We start from the raw sequence: 13,244 nt of genomic DNA, 5'->3' as shown, positions 1-13,244 counted from the left end.
GATTTAATTTTAATTTTTTTCTTTAATACTAAGAGAGGGGTATCTACCTACAGTTCAAAGAAAAGGTCTCAGTAAAAAAGCAGATGAGATCATAAATTAAGGTAAAAATGTGCTTTCTCTATTGTTTTAAGGTGGGTAAATTAGTTTGGCAAAGTCTCAGCCCAGCTGTGTTCAGCTGATCTTGAGCGGTGAGCATTTCTTGTTAAACCAGACCCTGGGCCTGCCTGGGCAGCGACAGAAGCTGATTTTACGGCATAGAGCACAGCTCATGGCTTCCCTATGGAGGGGCTGGATCAGAAGCCCCATTACAAATGAGAGCTCCATGAGCTAAAATTTACCAACCCATTTATCAGGGTAATCATGGCCATTTGTCAGGGCACAGCTCCGTCACAATACAACCGTGTCCTGAACACACAGAATCCACTAGCCCTGAAGGATAGCACTGAAGTATTTTCCATCCACAACCAACATTAACTGAAACTGTAAAGAGAAGGATGAGAAATAATTGGCTGAGAATTCTCACATTAAAGATTACCTTTGCTAAAATCAACTGACAAAATTCTGAATGTATGTAGAGAAGTAAACTGGAAAAGCAGGCCATTCAGTAAATTCTGGAAACTGCATAGCAAAGCAACCAAGGAATACTTTCCAGCCGAAAACCATAGTATTTTTTGCCCTCCATTTTTTTGGTAATGCTCTCAGAGAAAAGTAACTAACAGTGCCAGATGACATTTTCCTTTTTCATTTAAAGTGAAAACTTCCCTTTTCAGTTGCTTGTAGAAGGCAGGATTCCATTTAATTTTGGCCTATTTGTGCTTCGGTATCGGCACAGGTTTGAAGATGAGACTGTTAGTCATATGTCCTCTTTTTACCAACTGGCTGGGGTGTAAGAGCATCACAGCTACACTGCAGATCCTGGCAACGCAATGTCAGGGCTCTTGTTTTATCAGTATAGTCTTATCCTCTTCGGCGCCTACCCCCTAACCCCAGTCTTTTTTCACTTTTATGGTTAGAGGGAAAAGACCATTTAATTAAGAACCAGAGAAAGAATTAAATCTCTCTGCAAAAAAGAAAAGCTAAGAAGGCCATGATACTGTACCCACCTAGTAACCAAAAGCTTGTGGAATCGTTTATATTCATTTCTGTAGCTTGCCAGGGATTTCAATCACTTTTCTGAAATGAGAGTGGGCTGATAAATTCTGCAAATCCACACACAACTCAGAGGATACCCACTGCCAACATCAAAAAGCAAAGATACTAATTTTTTAAGCCAAAAATCTGCACTAACACATGTAATTTCTTAATGTGCCTAAGTTAATTTCTATACCAATTCAATGAATGGAATTGATTGAACTTTCCAACTCCACTAATTATTAAAATCCATCTGCTTATTCTAATGCTAGTCACCAAGAGCTAGACTCTATCTTTCCAATAAAAATGAGCCCTCTGTATCGCTAGGTACAAATCCTAAAATTCAAAACAGGCATATCATTTTCTTAAGGCATACTTCCTACACACGCTATCAGGGCAAAACGCTATAAATGCCTGGTTCTCTCCCTAAAATGTGGATATATATCTATATGAAATTTTAAAAGAATGTTTTTAGAAGCTGACTTATGTGATCATTTTCCTAATAGAGCAATACAGTGACAGACCTATTTCAAAAGTCTGTTTTGAGACATGATCTTCATATTTTATTGACTAAAGTGCTTCAACCAGAAAAAGATGAAGATAAGGATAATAAGGTCATCTATAGATAATAAAATATTTCTGTTCTTAACTTAGGGCAAACTCATAGTACTTGAATAAGGCCAAAAACAAATAGAAAATGACTGTTTAAGCTTTCATACAGCTATTACAAACATTTGGAAACATCGGCTACTCCTTCAACTAACCTATTCTTCTTCCTTGGTAATCTTAAAAAAAAAAAAAAAAAAAAGTCTGATACATGGAATGTTTGGCAAAACTTCCTGTCAACACCGAGACTGGACACTAAAAGTGTCCAAACACATTGTGTTCAATCACCTTAAGAGCCATTTTGTTTTGTTTTGTTTTTGCTGGGAGGTGGGCAACTGGGTTGGGGGGTGGGAAGAAAATACTATTATAATGGGGGTCCGGGGTGGTAACAAAGTGCAGTGTACAGGAAAGATTTGTTATTAAAATTGTGTATACTGTAAAAAGTGAATGTCTTTTTTTTTTTTAAGCTTTTCCTTGGTAGGCTATCAATTTTGACATGTGAAACTTGAAAAACCATTTGTGACAGATAGAGAAACCTTAAATGAACATTTGTTTTGTACAGTATTCTCTACAATGCCGAATGTGCCAGTTGAGTAAAGGGCAGCTCATCAACTGTCTTCATTGAGTGAAAGGTTAAACTGAGCTAAGAACAAAGTAAAGGTCATGGTGGGGGTGGGGGCGGGGGTGGAGGTGGGGTGGGGGGTGTGGAGGCCTAGCCAAAAACCTACCATGCCAATAACTAGCAGTTATGCAATAAGAAGTTGCTCTGTCACCAGCTTTAGCAAGTAGACAAACAGCTATCTGTGGGGATCACAGGGCTTAAGGCTGGCTTTCCGTCTTCCCAAAAAGTGGACGGCCACCACAGGCTGGGGGGATCTTCAAAAAGGTTGCCTGTACCCAGCAAACAGCAACTTGGCCATTACACTGGGGGTCCATTGGTGGGAGCAGATGTCAGGAGCACCTTACATATCACAACTCCAGGAGGGATGCCCACAAGTGCTGACCATACTAAGATCCCCACGTGACCTACTATACCCTACTCTGAGACACCAGCTCAGTAAATATGGATAGGGATAAGAAAGGTGAGATTTTTAACTAGTGTCCCTCCCTCAGAATAAACACCCCCAGGAAAGCATGCTATGCCTGGGCAGCATAGGGGGATAGCCATACTTGCCAGGATGCACATACTACTCCTCTAGGCCCAGAGTAGTGCAGCAGGACCATACAGGCGGAAGAAACAAGGCCACAACTTTCACCCAGGGATGATGGGATCAGAGAGGCTAAGAGAGCTATCACACCAGGAATCAAAGCAGTAACAAGGGCAGAGGCAGGAACCACAGCACAAAATTTTACTGTCAAATTCATCAGCTATGCACTAGAGGGCACAGGTGATGGTGGTTTCAAATTGCACAAAGAACAAAATTCCTATATTTTATGGAGTTAAAAGGGCTTATTAACCTAATTCTCGAACACATAAATCTTGAAAATCCCAAGTAAAGCTACATCTCATTTCTTTATCAGTTATTTTAATTAGTTTTGCCTGCATGCCACAGCATTCTCAGATTCCCACTCAAATTTATAATAGATTTCTTCAAGGTCTGTTTCAAGTGATTTTTTTCCCTTCTTTAAATATATCTAACCAGCTGGGTACTCAAATCTCCCTTAGACAAAATGTACTACAAATTGTCTTTCACAAAGAGAGAAAGGAAAGAGAGGTGAAAAATCATAGCTATTTCAAACATTTCTCCTTAGCTTGAGTTCCTCCTCACTAGCCAAAGTTTTTGGAACACTCTTTAGGGACACAGGTTAAGCCTCCCTTCCTCTATCCAAAGGGGAGATTAAAGAGGAAGGATTTCCAAAGCCAAGTACAAAGAGACATCCTATCCTGCAAAGTCTGCAAACTGAACATACACCATCCCCTTATACATGGAAGCCCAAGAGCAAAGCCTGGCAAAGCCTCTCTAACTCAGAACCTCCCACCAGAAACTGAACATGAAGGAGAATTTGTGAATAATTAGCCTGAAGATAGGGACCAGTGATTCTACCACCACCCTAAGACAGAAGAAGACTCTTCCCTCACTTGAGAACCAGATTTTAAAACTGCAGCCCCAGAGACAAACTCAAGGCGGTTTTACAACTTTCATCAAGACACTTTACTGAGACCCATGGTAAAGAGATGTAAAAATGAAGTAACTTCATTAACTATCCATTCAAAATTGTGTTCAGAGCACAATTTATTTGAACAAAAAAAGCATGCATACATGTACATACTTATACACATTTATACACATATGTATATATAAAACCTCTAGGTTGCTTCTTTTGAAAACTGAGACAAAAACTATACAGCCATTTATATTAGCCCATCTGTTTCATCATCATGAGAAGTAAAGTTCCTCTTGAGATAGACTAAAACATTTCTCATGGCCTAGCTGCCAAATATAGAGGGTAACTGCTCAGCACCTTAAACCTTTGAAAACTATTTACTTATCATTTTTTAAAAGATATTATTTATTTATTTTGAGAGAGAGCAAGCATAAGAGCAAGGGGTTGGGGGGGGGGGGGCGCGGGGACTCCCTAAGAAGCAAGGAGCCCAACTCGGGGCTTGATCTCAGTATCCTGGGATCATGACCTGAGCTGAAGGCAGAAGCTTAATCAATTGAGCCACCCGGGAGCACCCCCCCCTTTTTTTTCATTTACATATAACTTACTTCTATGAAGTCAAGGAAACATAGCATAATATATTCATATGTGCTAAATGGTTGAAATAAGGATATGAAAAGATCAGAAGCAGGGATTCTTATTCTAAGGGTCCAATATATGTTTCACAGAAAGCAAGAACCTCTTGAAAATACAATGTATTTTATGTATATCTAAATATTTCACCAGATTCTAAAGGCTTGTGATAACTTATTTTAAAAAGCTCTGGTAGAGTAATGAAATAGTTATTTCTAATATATACTAATTTGGCCTCGATCTTCCTGGTGGCTAAAGAAAAGAACAAAACCAATGGCTTTCATCTGATAAAAGAAGCAGTTTATTGGGGGGTGAAGACACTTAAATGCAAAATCCTGTGAATTACTTACAGGAGCTGTAATGGAGCTGGCTGCAGGAACAATAAGAAAAAATGTCAGAGAGTATCTCCAAGGGTGTTATGAAGAACAGGCAGACTTGTTCTTCACGTAAACCCTTGAAAAAACCTAAAAGAAGCCTATAAAGTCAACGAGACTGAACATGAATGTACTTGGGAAAGCAGTCCGTGTTCCCTCATTATCACATCCCTGGAACCCAAACTACAGTATTTCATCCCCTGAGGGACCCCCATTGAATATGTGCTCCATTACAAGTCTTCTAGATGAGGTGTATGACTTAAAATTTAAAAATCTTCTACCAAGTCACAACTGAAAAGAAGCACATTGCATGCATAGTCTCTAGTTGTAGTGATGATAATCATAAATGTTCTCCTTGAGAGGAATCTACAAGATGACAAATTTTTTAAGAAAGAATATATTTTTAAAAATGAAGCATTCACTGGTCTGATAGCTATCAGAAATTTTACTGTCCCTTTAAAATGTAATTCATACTATATGCTATTAGAACAAACACTTAAGATTTCAACAGGAATAAAGAACACAGTCATTAAGAGACCTGCTCCACAGCTGTACCTGTGACCGTGGACAAGTCCTTCAACTGCACTGTGCCTTAAGTTTCTCATCCCTACACGCAATTAATAGTAGTAACATCCAAAGGGGAATTTAATATGCATAAAGTACTGGGAACAAGCCAGAATACAGTAAAGTTTCCATAAACACATGCTATTTTTTAACAGCAATATGTGAAGAACTAGATGCAACAGATCCATCAAGTAGAGAATATAGTCATATTAAAAACATACTAGACCAAAGCATTAGTCCATGAAACTCTTTACTTTCGGGTCTAACTTCCCTCACTTATGTATAATATCCAAAATGAAGACTGATAATGAGCAACAGCTTTTAGTAAGCCAACAGACTGGATACATTTTTCTATCTAGTATTGAAAATACTACTAGTATTGAAAATAGCACTGTTATAAAATGTATTAAAATTTTATACATATTAATTTGGCTTTATGAATGAAGGCTAAATTTCAAAAGATAGAATCTCAAATTTCAAAGTTCTTCAGAGTAAGGCAGGCACTTAAAATCCAGTGATGCTTCTTTTCTTTGTTCAATAAATTCTATATGGCAACATATATTATCCACTTTCATAAACAGATACTATTTTTCAAAAGAATTAAATAATATCATTGATATCTCAGCTTCTGACAATTTTATTTTAGACAAAATACAAGGCTGAGGATTGAGGATCAATATTATGTTTGGGTTTTTGTTTTTTTTTTTTAATTTTACTTAGAAGATAAATGCACTTCAAGTCTACCATATTTATTTAGGAAGCAGTCCACCCAATTGTGGCAGATTTGCAAGAATTATTGATATGAAGAGAGGTATGAGAATTTAATAACATAAAGATAACCTGTCAGTTCAGTGCATATATGAGGGTTATGTTTTGTGATTGCTGGTGATTCTATTACCAAAATATTAAATATAAAGCTCACTCAGAATTAACCTATTTAAATGAGTACACTCATTGAGTCTTATTAAATAACTGCAAATCTTATGGGCCAAATTTTTTAAGACATGAACTTCTTTGATGGTCTTTCCAAGATCACGATCTAGTTTATCCCAAGGAAGATCACTTTATCTTCTCCTTCATCCACAGCTTTTCCCCATTTTCCCACATCTCTTGACACTGGGTTTGTTCTTGGATCCTCATTTACCAGCACATTTACAAGCTTTTCCCATTCCTGATTTGCCAAAGAAATTCCAAGGGAAACCACCTTACTGAGCAGAAACCATTCAGTTGCAGTATATCCAAAGCTGAGTGCCAACTTCTAAAAAATACCTGTAATTTTTTCTTGAGCAAGCGAGAGAGAGAGAGAGAGAGAGAGAGAAAGAGAGAGAGAGCGCGCGCATGAGAGCACATGCAAGAGAGCACATGCATAAGGAGGTGGAGGACAGAGGAAGGGGGAGATAAGGAGCGAGGGAGAGAGGAGAGAGGGAGAGAGAGGGAGATGGGGGTGGGGGAGGAGAGAGAGGATCTTAAGTAGACTCCATGCTGGGCATGGGAGCACAACACAGGGCTCAATCTCACCACCATGAGATAACAACCTAAGCCAAACCAAGAGATGGACACTTAACCAACTGTGCAACCCAGTACCCCAGAAATACAAGTTATTTTAAAGATACTCCTTGACTCCACAAAACCTTAAGGGCCTATTAGTGGCAAAATGATCCCCACAATTAGGGAGACACTATTAGAAACACACTCACTCACCTGAGTTGTCCTCTCAGTCTATCTTTCCTTTTGTATAGGTTCAAGTATCAAATAATGGTTATTCATTTTGTTTTTACTCTAAAAAGACCAGAAACACCAATCATTTAAGAAAAGTAAACTTTTTGCCATAACAATTTAGCATCCACTCTAGCTCTCTGACCAAATAAAATCCCAAACATCCTCTATATCTTTATTTTTTTTATTATTATTTTTTTACATCTTTAATATAAATAGTTATTTCACCGGTTTTATTTGGGGGCGGGTAATGTGCCTTGGAGCAAAGAGGACATGGGTACACTGGTCATGGTTGTGAAAATTTCAGAAATGTAGAATTCCTGGGGTAATGACAGGCCATCATCCTTATTTCCCACATCTATGCTCTGAAATTTTATACTAGTTTTGTCAGGATTCCATAGAACTGGCCACAAAAACACTGATCTCTCATGTGAAAGTACTTTCTGAGAGTTTTTTAATCCAATAAGGAAAACGACATGAGCATCAGGCACTGATAATGTTAGGACTACTCATGCTAGGACTGCCACATGTGTCACACACTAAAAACCGTGTTCAGAAGTGACCCTGACAGTGCTACTTCTCTCAATCAACCTTCTTAACTATCTCTGGAAATTCACAAGGAAAAAAACAAAACAGTGAGATAGAAAGGGAAAAGAATCTACCACTCTCAGCACACTCTTGGAGGCATCTAAAACAGTGCCAAAACACCACATCTCCCTCTTCTCCCCTGACAATCTCTTCAGGCCAATGTGTGCAGAACTGCTCTCGGACACTTGCCGACAACTTCCAACAACTAGAGCCCATTTTATTATTGTGTTAAAAGTGCCGGTCTAACATTTATCTATTACTCTCCATGAAAACCTAACAGCTGGTGGTCAGGCATTCTCTCCCTTTTGAAGTAACATTCCTGAGGTGTCAAAAACCATCACAATGCATAAGTGATATCATCCATTTTGTGCTAACTTAAAATTAGATGTGAGATCAATTACAGATAAACAGTGAAGAACAAAACAAACTGTAGTTTATCTAAAGCCTAGCTAGTTGACATTCCCACCAAAGGCATCACCATAAGTTATTACAAAAACTATTAAACAAACATATTTCCATAAAGAACATAAATCAACTAGCCTCCCAAAATATATAAACAGTATTTTGAAAATCTCACTTTTTAAAATACTTTATGTCATTTTTAAGCACTCACACTCCGCACTTTAAATTGAAGGTAGGGGGCCGCCTGGGTGGCTTAGTGGTTGAGCGTCTACCTTTGGCTCAGGTTGTGATCCTGGGATGGAGTCCCATATCGGGCTCCCCGCAGGGAGCCTGCTCCTTCCTTTGCCTATGTCTCTGCCTCTCTCTGTGTGTCTCTGATGAATAAATAGATAAAACCTTTTACAGATAGATAGATAAATAGATAGATGATAAATTGAAGGTAGGCTGACCTGGGTATTAGATAAAATTAGCCATGAAAGCCTAGCTGCTTTATTCCGGTATCAACTAACATTTAAACAAAATGAATTCTAAGCCTTGGTATCAAATGGAATGGAGAACATTATTTGGGAAAGGGAGAGATGGGAAAGATTAAGATTCACTTTCTGACATGCTAAAATGGAAATGTTTATTAGCCATTCAAGAAGAGATGACAAGGGATCCCTGGGTGGCGCAGCGGTTTGGCGCCTGCCTTTGGCCCAGGGCGCGATCCTGGAGACCTGGGATCGAATCCCACATCGGGCTCCCGGTGCATGGAGCCTGCCTCTCCCTCTGCCTATGTCTCTGCCTCTCTCCCTTTCTCTGTGACTATCATAAATAAATAAAAAAATTTTTAAAAATTAAAAAAAAAAAAAAGAGATGACAAGTCCAGGGTATAGATCTAGACTGGAAATATAAATTTTGAAGTCATCATACTAAACATGGGTATTTAAGGTCACAAAACTGAACGAGATTATCAGGAGAATGAGTATAGATGGAGGAGAGAGTCACAAAAACACACCTTCCTTCTCTATCAGTCTGTGGCATAAAAAACATTTGTCAAATGGCAGTCAACAAAAAAAGGACAGGTTTCAAGGGCAGCATTCTATCAACATCAAAGCCACTTGAGTAAAGCATGTTCTCTTGGAAAACCAATGGGAATAAGGTCAGCTTAATTCAGGAAAATGATCTTAAAACATTGCCTAAAGAAACTGCTGCCAATTAAAGGTCTGCACATACACTGCTGCAGAAGTGAGAATGATTACTAACCTCTGAGTATGTGCTCCATGCCAATTAAGTACTAGGTATGGCCCTGCCCTCAATGAGATCAGTGCAATAAACTAAAGAACCAATCAAAGATCATAGAACAATCAGAAAAGCAGGTTTTAATTTGGAGGCAAAGGTATAGCTAGCTCATGTACTTGAAGTATAAGATAGTCAAATATTCACTAAAAAGATAACCACATAATTTTACCCATCTCTGACAGTGGTTTGGGTTACAAAGTGTGTTGATCAAAACTTATCAGAAAGTACACTTAAAATCTGTACATTTTGTTGTATATAAAATTTTCCAATAAAAACTGAACTCCAGGGCAGCCCGGGTGGCTCAGCAGTTTAGTGCCACCTTCAGCCCAGGGCCTGATCCTGGAGACATGGGATCAAGTCCCACATCGGGCTCTTTGCATGGATCCTGCTTCTCCCTCTGCCTGTGTCTCTCATGAGTAAATAAATAAAATCTTAAAAAAAAAAAAAGAAAGAAAGAAAGAACTCCAGTTAGCGATATGCATGCTGCAGTGCTTAGAGGGGATGATAAAAGTGTCTGCAAACTGACTTGAAAATACATCCAAACAATAAGATGGACATGGGGATAGATCGATAAATATGTGATAAAGCATCTAACAAAACATTAATCACAAAATCTAGCAAATGGGTGTGTGTGTGTATATATATATACATATATATATATACACACACAAAAAAAACCTCTTTCATCTTCTCTATATGTTTGAAATTTTTCTTAATAAAAGGTTGGGAGGAAAGGAAGATAAAATATTTACAATCAGAATTTGTGGTACTGACAATCTACACACTATCCCTTCTCAACAGACCAACAGTGCTACATGATGGACTCTTGAGTCTGTCTAGGTTCAAAATATAGCACACCTACCTGCTATCTGTGAGATCATGAGCAAGTATTTATGCCCTACTGGTACATAATTCCTGCTCTGAAGATTAAATGGGAATATGTGTGTAACAATTGTAACACTGCCTGGCATACAGTAAGTGCTAAAGCATGAGCGGTATTATGATGAGGATAATGATGATGACTAAATATTTTTAAATATTTCAGCAAGTACTACTTCAACTTCCATGGTATGAGATAAAACAATATTCAATAAAGAGCTGATAAAAGAGAAGCAGCCTGAACATGTGAACTGGACAGTGCTACTTGAATTACTGATAGAGAACAAGAGGGGCAATGAAGAATGTAGTGGAAAAGGAGCCTTTAACATTGACACAAAAAGTGAAAACAGGATTTCAACATGGTTGGTGCAGGGGTAGCCAGAACCACCAATCCTACAGATACTACCAATTACCAGTAAGTGCAGCTAAAGTGAATCCCATGACAGGGTGACTCTGGAACCAGAAAGGGTGTATATAGATTTAACACAGTCTGCAAGTGTAGCCCATTCCAAATCTCTGGAGATGGCTGGGATATGATGATCAGAGCGGTGATTTAGAAAAATGTATTCTGGCAATTATTTTTGTTTTGCTGAGAAGAAAAAACCCAGAGCTTTGACTATCAAAAAGGGCTGCTAAGGAAGAAGGAAAAGGGAGAGAGATTTACTTAAGGACAGGCAAAGGGTAAGAACCAACAGTCAGCTGAGAAAGAACAAATAGCTCTCTCCAAGAGCCTTGCTCAAGAGAAATGGGCAGTTTAGGGTATGAGGGGAAAAGATGATTTCTATCATTTATTCACCAAGATACACTTAAAAAAAAAAAAAATAAGGGCCTCCAAGTTCCCATACGAAGTCTCAAGGTTTCACTATTAATCTCCAATCTAAAACTTTTCTGAAAAGATAGTTTATCCACATTTTCATTTTTCAGCTTTTCCCCCGTAAGTGTCAGTAAGGACTTCCTCTAATGAAGAGAAAAGGCAGAACTAGTTTCTATTTTGTAAAGTATGAAGCAAAGCTCTTGCTGGGGTCCCATTCATTCTACTAAGACCTACCCCCTTTTCCCACTCTTAATCATACACTGTTAACATTTTTGCAAGATAAAGTTTTAAACTTTTAGAATAATCATTTCTGACTCCCTAGTGTAGTGCAAATACTAAACAGGAATGCAGGAGCACAGTGTAGTGACAACCTGTTAATTTTACTCCCTCTCATAGTACAAAAGAATCTTATTATAAGGTTTAATTTGTTACTTTCATATATAAGAGGTTCATTAATGGCTTCACTGTTAGAAGCCTCAGTGGAACTGCTGTTTTTGTTAAAAACTATGTGGCATGGCTGCCAATACAATCTTAATAAAAGCCCAAACCGTTATCTAACCTCCCATCTTAATAACAGAAATTGAAGATGAAACATGACATCTTAAGGGTTACACTTCCAAATAAACAACAAGTTTCAGTATTTCAGAATTCCTTCATTCCTTACCCGGATTAACTCTATCATGTTTTTAGGTCTTTCCCCATAATCAAATACTTTATCCTTCTTTAGAAATATTCTTTTAGAAAGCCTATTTATGAAAGCTCTTCAATATGTTTCAAATATGAACATACATTTCTTTTTTCCCCCACATGTATATTATAATCAAGATTAGGTAATAAATTTCTCCACCTGGACAAACCATGAAAATTATCAGACATGCAGACTTTTCCCAAGACTTAACAAGTCCACATTAATTTTGATTTAACAAAAGTAGGGGAAAAAATCAAATGAAGAGAATCTACCAGAAATGAACTGTTGCCTTTTTTCCCCAGTGCTTCCTTTTTACAAGAAAAGGGATATACTGTCCTCGCTTACTGACAGAGTGGAGACCTAGTCTCACCAACCAAACACTGCATGGAAGTGTAGGTACTCCACACACCTCCAGGAAACTGTCCACAACTAAGAACCACTGGTAAAACAGCATTTAAAGCTTTAAAAAAATAAAACTCAGTAACATACAAATTGTTAGGAAATAGAAAAAAATTATTTACCCTATATGCGTTGGATATTTTCCTGTCATTGCTATTAAAAAGGTATCTACTGGTAAATCTGCAATTTCCTACATCCACAATAATATTTATATACAGAAACTATATGTCAGTGCTGGCTCATTAGCCTCCTTGGTTAAAACATAAAGGTTAAAAAGCTAGTAAAAGGTTTGTTCTTTGTAGGGACCAGTTTTGGTCTCCACATTCTAAATCCCAATATATTTTCTCTATGAAACTATCTGTCCAGGGTTACAAATGGTACTCAAAACTCTGGGGATTAGTGAAAATATATTGCCAGTGCTGTGGAGGAATCAAAGTGTATGTCCCATAGGGTAAGAAATCCCTTTCCATACAGGATGACATTAAAAAACAATTACCTTAAAAAAAAAAAAAAAAAAAAGAACCCCCCCACACACAATTACCTCTTTTCATGAATACCATCTATATAGTGTAGGAAGGATAAGATGACATCACAATAAATTAGACAAAAAGCAAAAAAGAAAACTGGAAAACTGTCTACAGAAAGGCGTAGTGGGCATTTTTCTCCCTACTACAGGCATCTAGTGGATTCAAATCAGTTCTGCCCTTAAAATCCTTTACTCCATTTTCATTGTACCCCAAAATGTCTCTATTTACACTGCTGCAAAGTTAAAGAAGTCTGTCAAACCATTCTTTCTCTTTTTCTCCCACTTAAGTTTCTCTTCAGTGATACTTGGCAGCCTACTCATTCATCCTTTCATTGTCCTTCCTTACTTGGGAGCTCGAGCATTTACACTTTTCACTTAAGTCTATGTAAAAGAGTGTGTGTACAGGCACAAGTACATGTGTTCAGTGAGGGAAAATGGAAGCAAAAAGACCGGAGATCAAGACAAAACAGCCTCTATTTATTTCACAGAGAAAGCCATTATTTAGCTCATTTCTTGTCAAAGATTTTCTTTTTTAACTTT

General features: G+C 37.8%; 1 protein-coding gene across 6 annotated transcripts in view; it reads right to left on the bottom strand.

Annotated features, from left to right (window-relative positions):
• Positions 1-13,244, bottom strand: part of CTNNA1 (catenin alpha 1) — a 184,932-nt gene that overhangs the window by 66,690 nt on the left and 104,998 nt on the right. The window lies entirely within an intron of this gene.

This window comes from Canis lupus, chromosome 10 (assembly GCF_048164855.1).
Source record: "Canis lupus baileyi chromosome 10, mCanLup2.hap1, whole genome shotgun sequence".
NCBI lineage: Eukaryota > Metazoa > Chordata > Mammalia > Carnivora > Canidae > Canis > Canis lupus.
The sequence above is the reverse complement of the archived record's forward strand: the minus strand, read 5'-3'. Positions and strand labels throughout refer to the sequence as shown.